Here is a 9,134-nt window from a genome sequence, read left to right as displayed (position 1 = left end):
AGCCAAGAAGGACGAGGCAGAAATCTCTAGAGACATGCAGTCTTTTTTCAGCCCAGCCTTTACCTGGGCAGAGAGGTCACTCCTGAGCAATCTCTAGTCCATGCAAAAGGAGTATGTTATCTTGGCAATGCTTCAAATGTCTGCTGACCTGAAGAGTGAAAGACTAGAGACAAGAGGTTAAGTAGTGCGGTGTGCTGAACACACGGTATAATAGCTTCTTTTTACCTTTCTTGAATTTCCATCTGTATCTCCCATACAGCTCTTGACAATAAATGTCATATGTTCTATTGCAATAGATATCACTAGCAAAAGGCAAATACATTTCCAAAGGATTTAATTTGTTGCCGTGGGAGGCAATGCAAATAAATTGGGGTTAAATACAAAGAGACAAAAGAAAGCTCTCTTGTTAAAGTAAATACAATCTCATTGCTTTGTATTCAGTTTTAGAAGGCTCATGAGTATCCTTGTTTTCCGTAACCTTGCACGTTATTGAAAAAGAGCTTTCATTTGCTTCTACTCTTTGCAATTTCCTTAGATATTCTATTTCCTTGCATCTGCAGAAACTGCGTGCTTGACAAGGCATCAACATCTGCATGTGAAAAATTTCAGAGAGAAGAAACAGGAAAAAAAAAGAAGACAGAAACCTTTCCTAATCATTTTATCTTTGGTTTTCATACACTTGTGTAATAGGATGTATCCAACAGTGGATTTTTCTGAAAATGTATTAAAACTGAGCAAATTCATGTTTGATTTGTTGACACAAGAGAGCAAACTCAGTGAAAGGAGTGTCTGTCTTGCTCAGAAGCTGCCTCAGACTGAAGCTGTGTACTCCTCACAGGAGCATACTTGTATCTTCATTGAGGAACCAGTTGGAAGACTGGTCTTGATTTGAGAACATGAAACAAAAATACGGAATTATGCAGGCGCGATACCTACTGGAGGTCGCGCTCGTAACTGGTGGGTCACCAGCCAGCACACCAAAGCAGCACACTCAAAGTACAAAAAGTACCTACTTGTGCTGCCAAAAGCAGGGGGTACTGAAAGCAGGGTGAGCATCCAGGCCTCCCTTCTGCTCTCCTACACAGACCGGCTGGTAACTCAGTTCTGTGCCTTGGTTTCTCTGTGACAACTATTACCAGTTTGTACCAAATAAGGGAAGGGAAGGCCCAAACTCTATCCTTATTGATTGGAGCAAACTTCCTCCTAGTTTTTCTTGCAGAATTGTCCATGTGAGTCAGGTGCTTCTGCCTAAAACTTGCTTTGTACAAAACAAGCTGCAGGAGCACTGGTCACACACTGTGCCCTCTCCAGGCGAAAGGAGCAGCTCCCCAAGGAGCTCCCACCTCCATTTTCTGTTGCTCAGAGGAATTCAAATCCGCTGCTTGTAACACTCTGTATTTTGCCCAAAGACCTGCACACCCTCAGATGATGCCTGTGCCCAACAACCACAAGTCATTTCCAAGGGACGAAGCGGGTTGCTTATCTATTCTTATTTCCAAGTGTAGGCTCTGAGGAGCTCCAGGACTGAGATACCAGACCCTGTCTCCCTTCAGGATAGGGGAGGGTTGAGCTTTCCTGCTACTCAAGCTCTTAAAAATAAGAGAGGGCCCAATAAGCATTCTCCTTAGTCCACCCAGGGGCGGACCCTGGGAGCAATTCATGACCTACTTCAGATCAAAGGATTTGTGGAAGACCATTTTGTCATCGTTATTATAACTGTAGATAATTTTTGCAGTGTTTACCTCAATGTCACGGTATTCATGGATAACTCCAGATGGTTGGTCTTCCTGGGTTAAAAGGGAAGATCCTGAGCCAGTTGTCAGTGTAGACAAGTCAAGGAGAAGTACAGCAGGGAAAAAAACCGTGGATGCGCCTGAGGTGTTTTTAGTGAAGACAAACTTAATGCCTTGGGCTGCAGTTGGGAGCAGTAGGAGTGACTCACTCTCTTCCCTAAATTATACCACTGCGTGGGGTATGCATCAGACATTAGCAAGCTCCCAGTTATTCCAGAAGTTAGTATGCTGTGCCAACTCATTACTTCCTAAATAGCTTCAGTGTCAGTGCTAAGTGGTGACTTCACTAACTGCTGACATTCGCTACAAGGTCACTAAGCTGAGTCTATACTTAGGAACACTTTGGTGCTGCAAATGACATGGAAGTGATTTCATCTATACACATTTTGATGAGGATAAGAGGAACAGAGAATTAAATATTCTTAGAATGGCTGGATTTTCTATGCAAGTGGTTATAAGGGGCATGCTCTTTGCTCCCTTTCCATAGGGAGAACGTGAACATAAGGAAAAAAATGAACAAAATGAAAAACTTTCACTGTGAGGGTGACCGAGCACTGGCACAAGTTGCCCAGAGAGTTTGTGGAGTCTCCATTCTTGGAGATACTCAAAAGCTGTCTGGACATGGTCCTGAAGAACTGTCATCCCCTTCTTGAGCAGGGGATGACATCCAGAGTTCCCTTTCCACCTCAGTCGTTCTATGATTCTGTGATTTTTTCTGTTTTGGCTCAGGTCATGATCTGACAGCCTTTTCGATACCCGAATGCCTTATCTCTGCTGATACTTCCTATCACAGGCCTGACCAACATGGACAGAACAGAAACAGAAGTAGAGAACACAATTGATACTCAGCTCACTAAACAAGACCTGGAGAAGGAGTCTCAGGAAAGCAAAAACACACACCAATAATGAATTGAATAACAGCTGAAAAGTTAACATTCCTGCTATGTTTCCTAAGAATCTAGCATACCTCTACTGATAGCTGCAGCAAACGCGCGACATTTCTCACTAAAGGGAGCTTTTCTTGACTTGCACAGCTCTCTTTACGGTCCACAAATGGATTCTTCCCTCCTGATGCTTACTAAACAGGATCTCCCCAGAAGGCCCAGTGCCTAAGGTCAGATGACAAAGACACGTGTACAGCTCTACCTGGCAGCCTGCAGCTTTCAGAATCTTCATGAGCTCCCAAAGTTTAAGGGTAATTCTCATCCCCTCCCCCTACAGCTGTTAGCACATCAGCAAGTAACCTGTTCCCATCTGCATCCTCCTCCTGCCCCTTGCTGCTAAATCTCTGCTTATCCTAAAGCTCCAGGCAATTTAGAAATACTTCCTGCAACCCCTCTACCAAGCAACATCCTAGAGGCTACCAGTACTGTGTTCAACCTCCTAGTCACATTTGCCAAAATATGCCAGAGTGGAGCAGGACACTGAAGTCAATGTATTTTTAAAAGAAGTTTTTTAGTTTGTTAAATTCATGGATAGGTAGTTTAGCATTTCCCTCTGTGCCTTCCATGAAGAAGCTGCTCTCTTTACTGAGAAAAAGGGTCCCAGAGCTGCCTAATGCCAACCTAAAAGAATCTCTGTGTCTTCCTCTGCCCACCAGTCCAAAGGACCAGGATTTGGACCAGTTGGCCCTCATTGGGAGTCCATCAAAATATCAAAAAGGAAATTATCCTCGTCTGACCTGCAGATGTTGGTATGAGTCTCCCTACAACAATGAAGAAAATATCTCAGCTGTCATTTAAGGGAAAGCTCCATACTTCAAGTTTCATGATTCAGACATAATAATCTCCCAGCGATTAGGAAGACAGAAGCAAATAAATTGGCAGCAAAAGGGAAAGAAAGAAAATGGAAAGGAGGTAAACTCTCTATTACCTTCCGTTCTACCCCCAAATCTGTCTTCATCCACACCTGAGAAAAGCAAAGGAACCAATCACTATTTGTCACTAGCGGGGTAGCACAGGATTGGGAAGTGCCTCTGCACTCATGTACGCTCCATTTCAAGCCAAAAGTGGCAAGAAGGCATTAAAGCGTCAGTTAGTTTCATATTTCACTTTATCCTTTTGGCTTAGGTCAGGGACATCCTTGAGGGCCATTGGGGTAAACTGAGCAGGTGCTGGCAGAGGGCACTGTGGGCTGCCTCCATCAAACCCCACCTGCCCAGTTATCCCTGCAATTGTCCCATAATTTCTCTCCGTGCCTCTCTGCTGCCAAAAGAGCCCAGAAGACTGAGTACAGCAATGCCGACAACAGCACGCCAGCATCCCTTGGAGGGAGGGATGCTCCTGCCCCGCACTGCCCATGGAGCTGCCGCAGCATTGGAACAGGCTGGCTTTGGCGCATCGGCTGTGCAGAGCGCAACTGGGATTCAACAGAGATGTGAGCACAGCCCTCTCCACACAGTTGTCACCCAGGATTTCCTTATCATTTTCCAGCCCAAAAACCAGCGCATGCTTTTTTTTTCTCCTACCTGCACCCATTTTCAGCCAGCAGCGTGCTCCAAGCTCAGCCAGCCTGGATGGTGACAGGGAAGGAGAGCTGCCCAGGCTTTCAGAATCCCAATTGTGTGGGATTTTATAGGACAAACTCCAAATACGAGGTTTCACTTTTAAAAAATCGTAAAAATCAGGTGGTGGCTATTCCTATGATAGAGGCAGATGCAGTAAGTTTGTGGGGAGTAACTGCAAGACTCCGTAGTTACTCACTTCATTAAGTCTTAATTGTAATGACTTCAAGGTGCAACCCCAGCACCGTAATCAGATCCCGAGGTGACAGAGGCACAGATAATTGTAATGAGCCTTCCTCCAAAATGAAAGGCCTGCAGTTTTCTCCCCAGACACTAATGGTACAAAGCAGAATCAGAAAATGCTGTCAGCAGGAACTGAGAGATGCTGGGGATCCAAGGAGACCCCTGGGCTACAGAGTTTACAAACAAAGAGTAGGCAGATGCTGTTAACCGGAGCTGCTGATTTAACTTCTGTTTCCCCTGTTTCTAGCTGGCTCTCAGAAGCATCCCAAGTAAATCTGCACCATCCTGGCCTCGTTGGTACTTTGCTCTCTGTAAAACTCTGGCAAAACCATTTACCATACTAGCCAGACCAGAGGAAAAAGAAATGGAAGAGAGCAAGTAATCAATACGCAGAGAGTGCAGCTCCCTCCTTCCATGTGCCAGCCCAGACTCCACACTGATCCCACCAGCGAGGACTTTCTTGACCCACCAGCCTTTCATTCATGGGACTGAAATGGAGAATTAATTGTCAGGGCACACCTGCAGCTGGAGGATGAGTCAGCCCCGAGGGGCTGCTGAGTCAGAAGAACTGGAACAGCCATTGAAGCTGGAAAATGAGCATTCTTGTACAATCCAGTGCTAATGTCCAAGCAGGAAATAGAAATGAACTTTGGAATAAAAGTCAACAACTGCAAATGAATAAAAATGGGAGCAACACTACCAGAAGCCCTTCATTCTGGTGATGTCATGGCTCCCAAATGTCCTTCAGAAATGCAAATTGCCTACAATGTAATAAAAAGGGTATTTTCTAGAGTGTGCAGAGCTTGCATAGTTTAATTAAGCATAAACTAGGGTGACTCTGGAAAGGAAAATGATGTGGATTGCATTCTCTGAGTGACCTTGGAGAGGCACGTAGGTACTTTCTCTACACAGCAATTAAGTAAACTCACACTTCATATGCTGCCACTCCTATTCCTTTCCTCTATTTAGAAACATATTTTTTGTTCTCCCTGATTCCCTGATCTCACATTGATTTATCTCTCTGCTTAGAAAATGTGATTTGTTACCTTCAAGGTAACTAAACATTTGTCTACAGCCTCACCATCTCTAGTTTTCTAATCTCTATTTCAATATTACTTATATTAAACTTCTGCCACCTGCTTTCCTTGCTTTCCAAAAAGGCAATATTGGAATAAGGAGGTGCCTATAGAAATTTCTCATCCAAGCTTCCCAAGACCCACATCATCTCTCTCAAACCATCCCACAGATTGTAAAAATTGTATCTTCCTTGCCTGCTTGTCAAACTGCATCACACCCCTCTCTGACTCGTTCCAGGGTGGCACTGTGCAACTCCAGATGCTTTCCTTCAACATTTTCTTCTCCTCCAGGCGTGACATTAGGTTCACATTGCCTTTGATTTTGCTGGGTGTGGCTTTGTAAGAAATGACATCCAACTTGCAACGTATGCAACTATCCACCATGTATGTGGATGGCTCCGAACCATCCACTCAGACCTAAAGGTAACAGAATTTGGCTAGTGCTTCATAACATGGACCTCATCTTCCAGCAACTTTCTTCCCATTCAAGATTTTGCAAGACACCTCTGCAAGTCATCACGCAGCTCCATGGCAAGAATGGCAACAGCTTATGGGGAAAGTAGTACTGGGGGGGTGGATTAGGTTTTTGTAGCTGTCATTGAAATAGAATCACAGAATCATAGAATGTTTAGTGTTTGAAGGGACCTCTAAAGGTCATCCAGTCCAACCCCCCTGCAAGGAGCAGGGACATCTTCAACCAGATCAGGGTGCTCAGAGCCCCGTCCAACCTCACCTTGAATGTTTCCAGGGGTGCGGCATCTGCCATCCCTCTGGGCAACATGTTTCAGTGTTCCACCACCCTCATCGTATAAAAATTCTTCCTTCTATCCAGTTTGAATCTGCTTCCTTCCATTTTAAAACCATTACCCCTCCTCCTACAACAACAGGCCCTGCTAAAGAGTTTCTCCCTATCTTTCTTATCAGCCCTCTTTAGGTACTGAAAGACCCCTATGCTTTCACAGTATCAGCTTCCTATTTTGTGGAGGCCACCGTGGCCTCCACAAAACACCATGCGGCCGGCTGGTTTTGTCAAATTTTGAAGGTCACTTTTGAAACCCATTAGATCATCTAGCCTGTAGTTTCTCAAAAAGGGGGCTGGGACTGCATGGGGCATGCAAGAAGGGTTAAGGGATTCGTTTCCAGACACTAGGGGAAAAAAGCAATGTCAGCAGGTTGGCTCTGTTTCTTCTGGATTAGAGTGTGGGAAGAAGTCTCAGTAGTTCCTGGCTGTGAGCATTGCTGCCAAGAGGGAGCGGTGGTAGCAGCTCAGGTTTGTAGGACAGAGCGGAGTGAGACTTACAGGGGCTGAGTGGGACTCTTACAGCTGTTTCTTACACATCTGCCTTCAGCTTGACCTTTACAAAAGACCCTGGCCTGTCTTCCTCTTGAAATATGCAGAGGAGTGACCATCCCTGCATTCCTCTTGGTATCTTGCTGCAACTTTCAAGGAGGAATAGAAACTTTTTGAGAAAGATTTGAAGAAGGTGGCGATGGGTGGAAAAAACCCGTTCACCCAGCAAGGGCAAAGAAACCAGGGGAGGGCAGGTGGGGAAATGGTGCTGATTTGAAGCTGATGTTTGAGCTATGATGGAGTTTCAACGAACCACACCACAAGGGCTGCTGACTCATAAAAAGGTGGAATACCCAAAAGCAAAGCAATGATCCCAGAGCAATTGCATCCCATTATGGTATGTCAGAGATGTCTTTGATTGCACAAGCCTATAATTATTTACAGAGAATTGCACTGTTTCTGAAGAAAGGAGAGGAAACAAAAATAATTATTCCCTGCGTTAGTGACTAGCAGGATCAGTGGATAATGCTTAAAGACTGCTTTAAATAAAATGTATTCACCTTTTATAGATTTGTATTTATTTTTGTAATTTCAGAGTAAATGCCAATGATTTAGTAAAATCTAACAAATCTTAAGAGAACCCACAGCGAAGATCTGAAAGTCTAGGGGTTAATTTAAGGGCTTGGTTCCTATCCACTTTGCATGTAAGAAACCCACTTAAGTATCTTTTGAAAATTATTTTGAAAATTAAGATCTCTGGGTTTTGTTGTAAGAAACAAAGGAAGCAACCAAGTTTAATACGAACAGAAAATAGCAGTACTAGCTGCATTACATACTTGCTAACACTAGATGGGGTGTAAGGAAAGAGTGAAGGGGAAAGCCAGGGAACTGCAAAACCCGGGAGGTCCGAGCTACCCCAGGCACAGAAACTGAGTTTAACTACGCTGAGCGCGGCTTCCTCCGTGTTTTCAAAAGCCAAAGCCGATCATAAATGGACAAGGACTCGTTTGCCCACCTTATCCATCCCGCTGGCAGTGTGAGTCCTCACAGCGCGGATATTGTCACACACACACCACACCCCTGTCAGTCTCATTAGCTACATTTTATTTGTACATTGAAAGAGTACATACACGTGTCAGTAGCACAGATCGCATCAGCGCCTCTTTACTAAAAAAAGCTCACTGTATGTACAGCCTTAAAATGCCCCCGCTGCAGCTAGCACACTGTATTAAATCTATGCTTATATAAACTACCATTCTTTACATAGCTGTATCTATTTTAGAATACATTAAAAATTACCGCGTGGCATGTTCTGCTATCCTTTCTCACTGTCCTGATGGTCTAACAGTTGCAGTAAATTATGGGTATGCATAGTTTATTTATTACTCAAAACAATTTATATTACAGAATGTAGGCCATGGAGACAAAACTGTTGTTGCATTTGGAAAAGCAGAAAGTCTTTTTGAAGCTTAGTGATTTCTGTGGTTATGGCTGCATCCTGCAGCTGTTCCCTGGGAGCAGGAAAAGCAGAAGGCGGCTCTTTTTGAGACACTGCCTTTGTTTAATCCTGAGAAAGGTACCATAACCCCTTTTCTTTATCCACTGGTGCTTTTTTGCTCTCCTTTTTAGCTGCTTTGACCTCCTGTGCATGAACTCGACACAACAGGCGGGCTGGCGTCGGACTCCAGGCTCCTCCTGACGCTGGAAGGGATGCTGAGTGGGGCTTTTTTGACCAACACTGCTACTCAGCAGAAGTGGCAGCCTGACCGCAGAATTCATTTCCCTCAATTTCTTCTTCTGGTCCCATGCGAATGAGCTAGACTCCTGTGGATCACTTTATCCTCTTTATTAAGCTGGTCTCTGCAGAGACCATTTTAATTTAATTCAACTTGATAGCCAAGTCTCAAAATCCCCTTGGCTCTTGAAACAGTACAGTCTCCTGGTATTCAATACACAAGCCCTTTTCCACCATCCTCTTGCTTCCCTTCAAGTAAAAAATGCCAAGCTCCAATTTCTCTAAAGCAGCTTTGGCTGATGCCCCTTGCTGAGTGAACGGTACTCACAGTGAGCCCTAAGAGAAAGTGCTGGCGTACTGAGAAATGCCCCTCCTCATCAGAATATCTGACTCTGTTTAAACATGCACACTCAACAGAAAAGCAATACAGGAATGCCTTCCCACAATGCAGTTTAAAAAAAAAACATCGCTTGCCAGCCGTACTCCCTTTAAA

The sequence above is a fragment of the Chlamydotis macqueenii genome, chromosome 4 (assembly GCF_036417535.1).
Source record: "Chlamydotis macqueenii isolate bChlMac1 chromosome 4, bChlMac1.mat, whole genome shotgun sequence".
Lineage (NCBI taxonomy): Eukaryota > Metazoa > Chordata > Aves > Otidiformes > Otididae > Chlamydotis > Chlamydotis macqueenii.
This window is presented reverse-complemented; position numbering follows the sequence as displayed.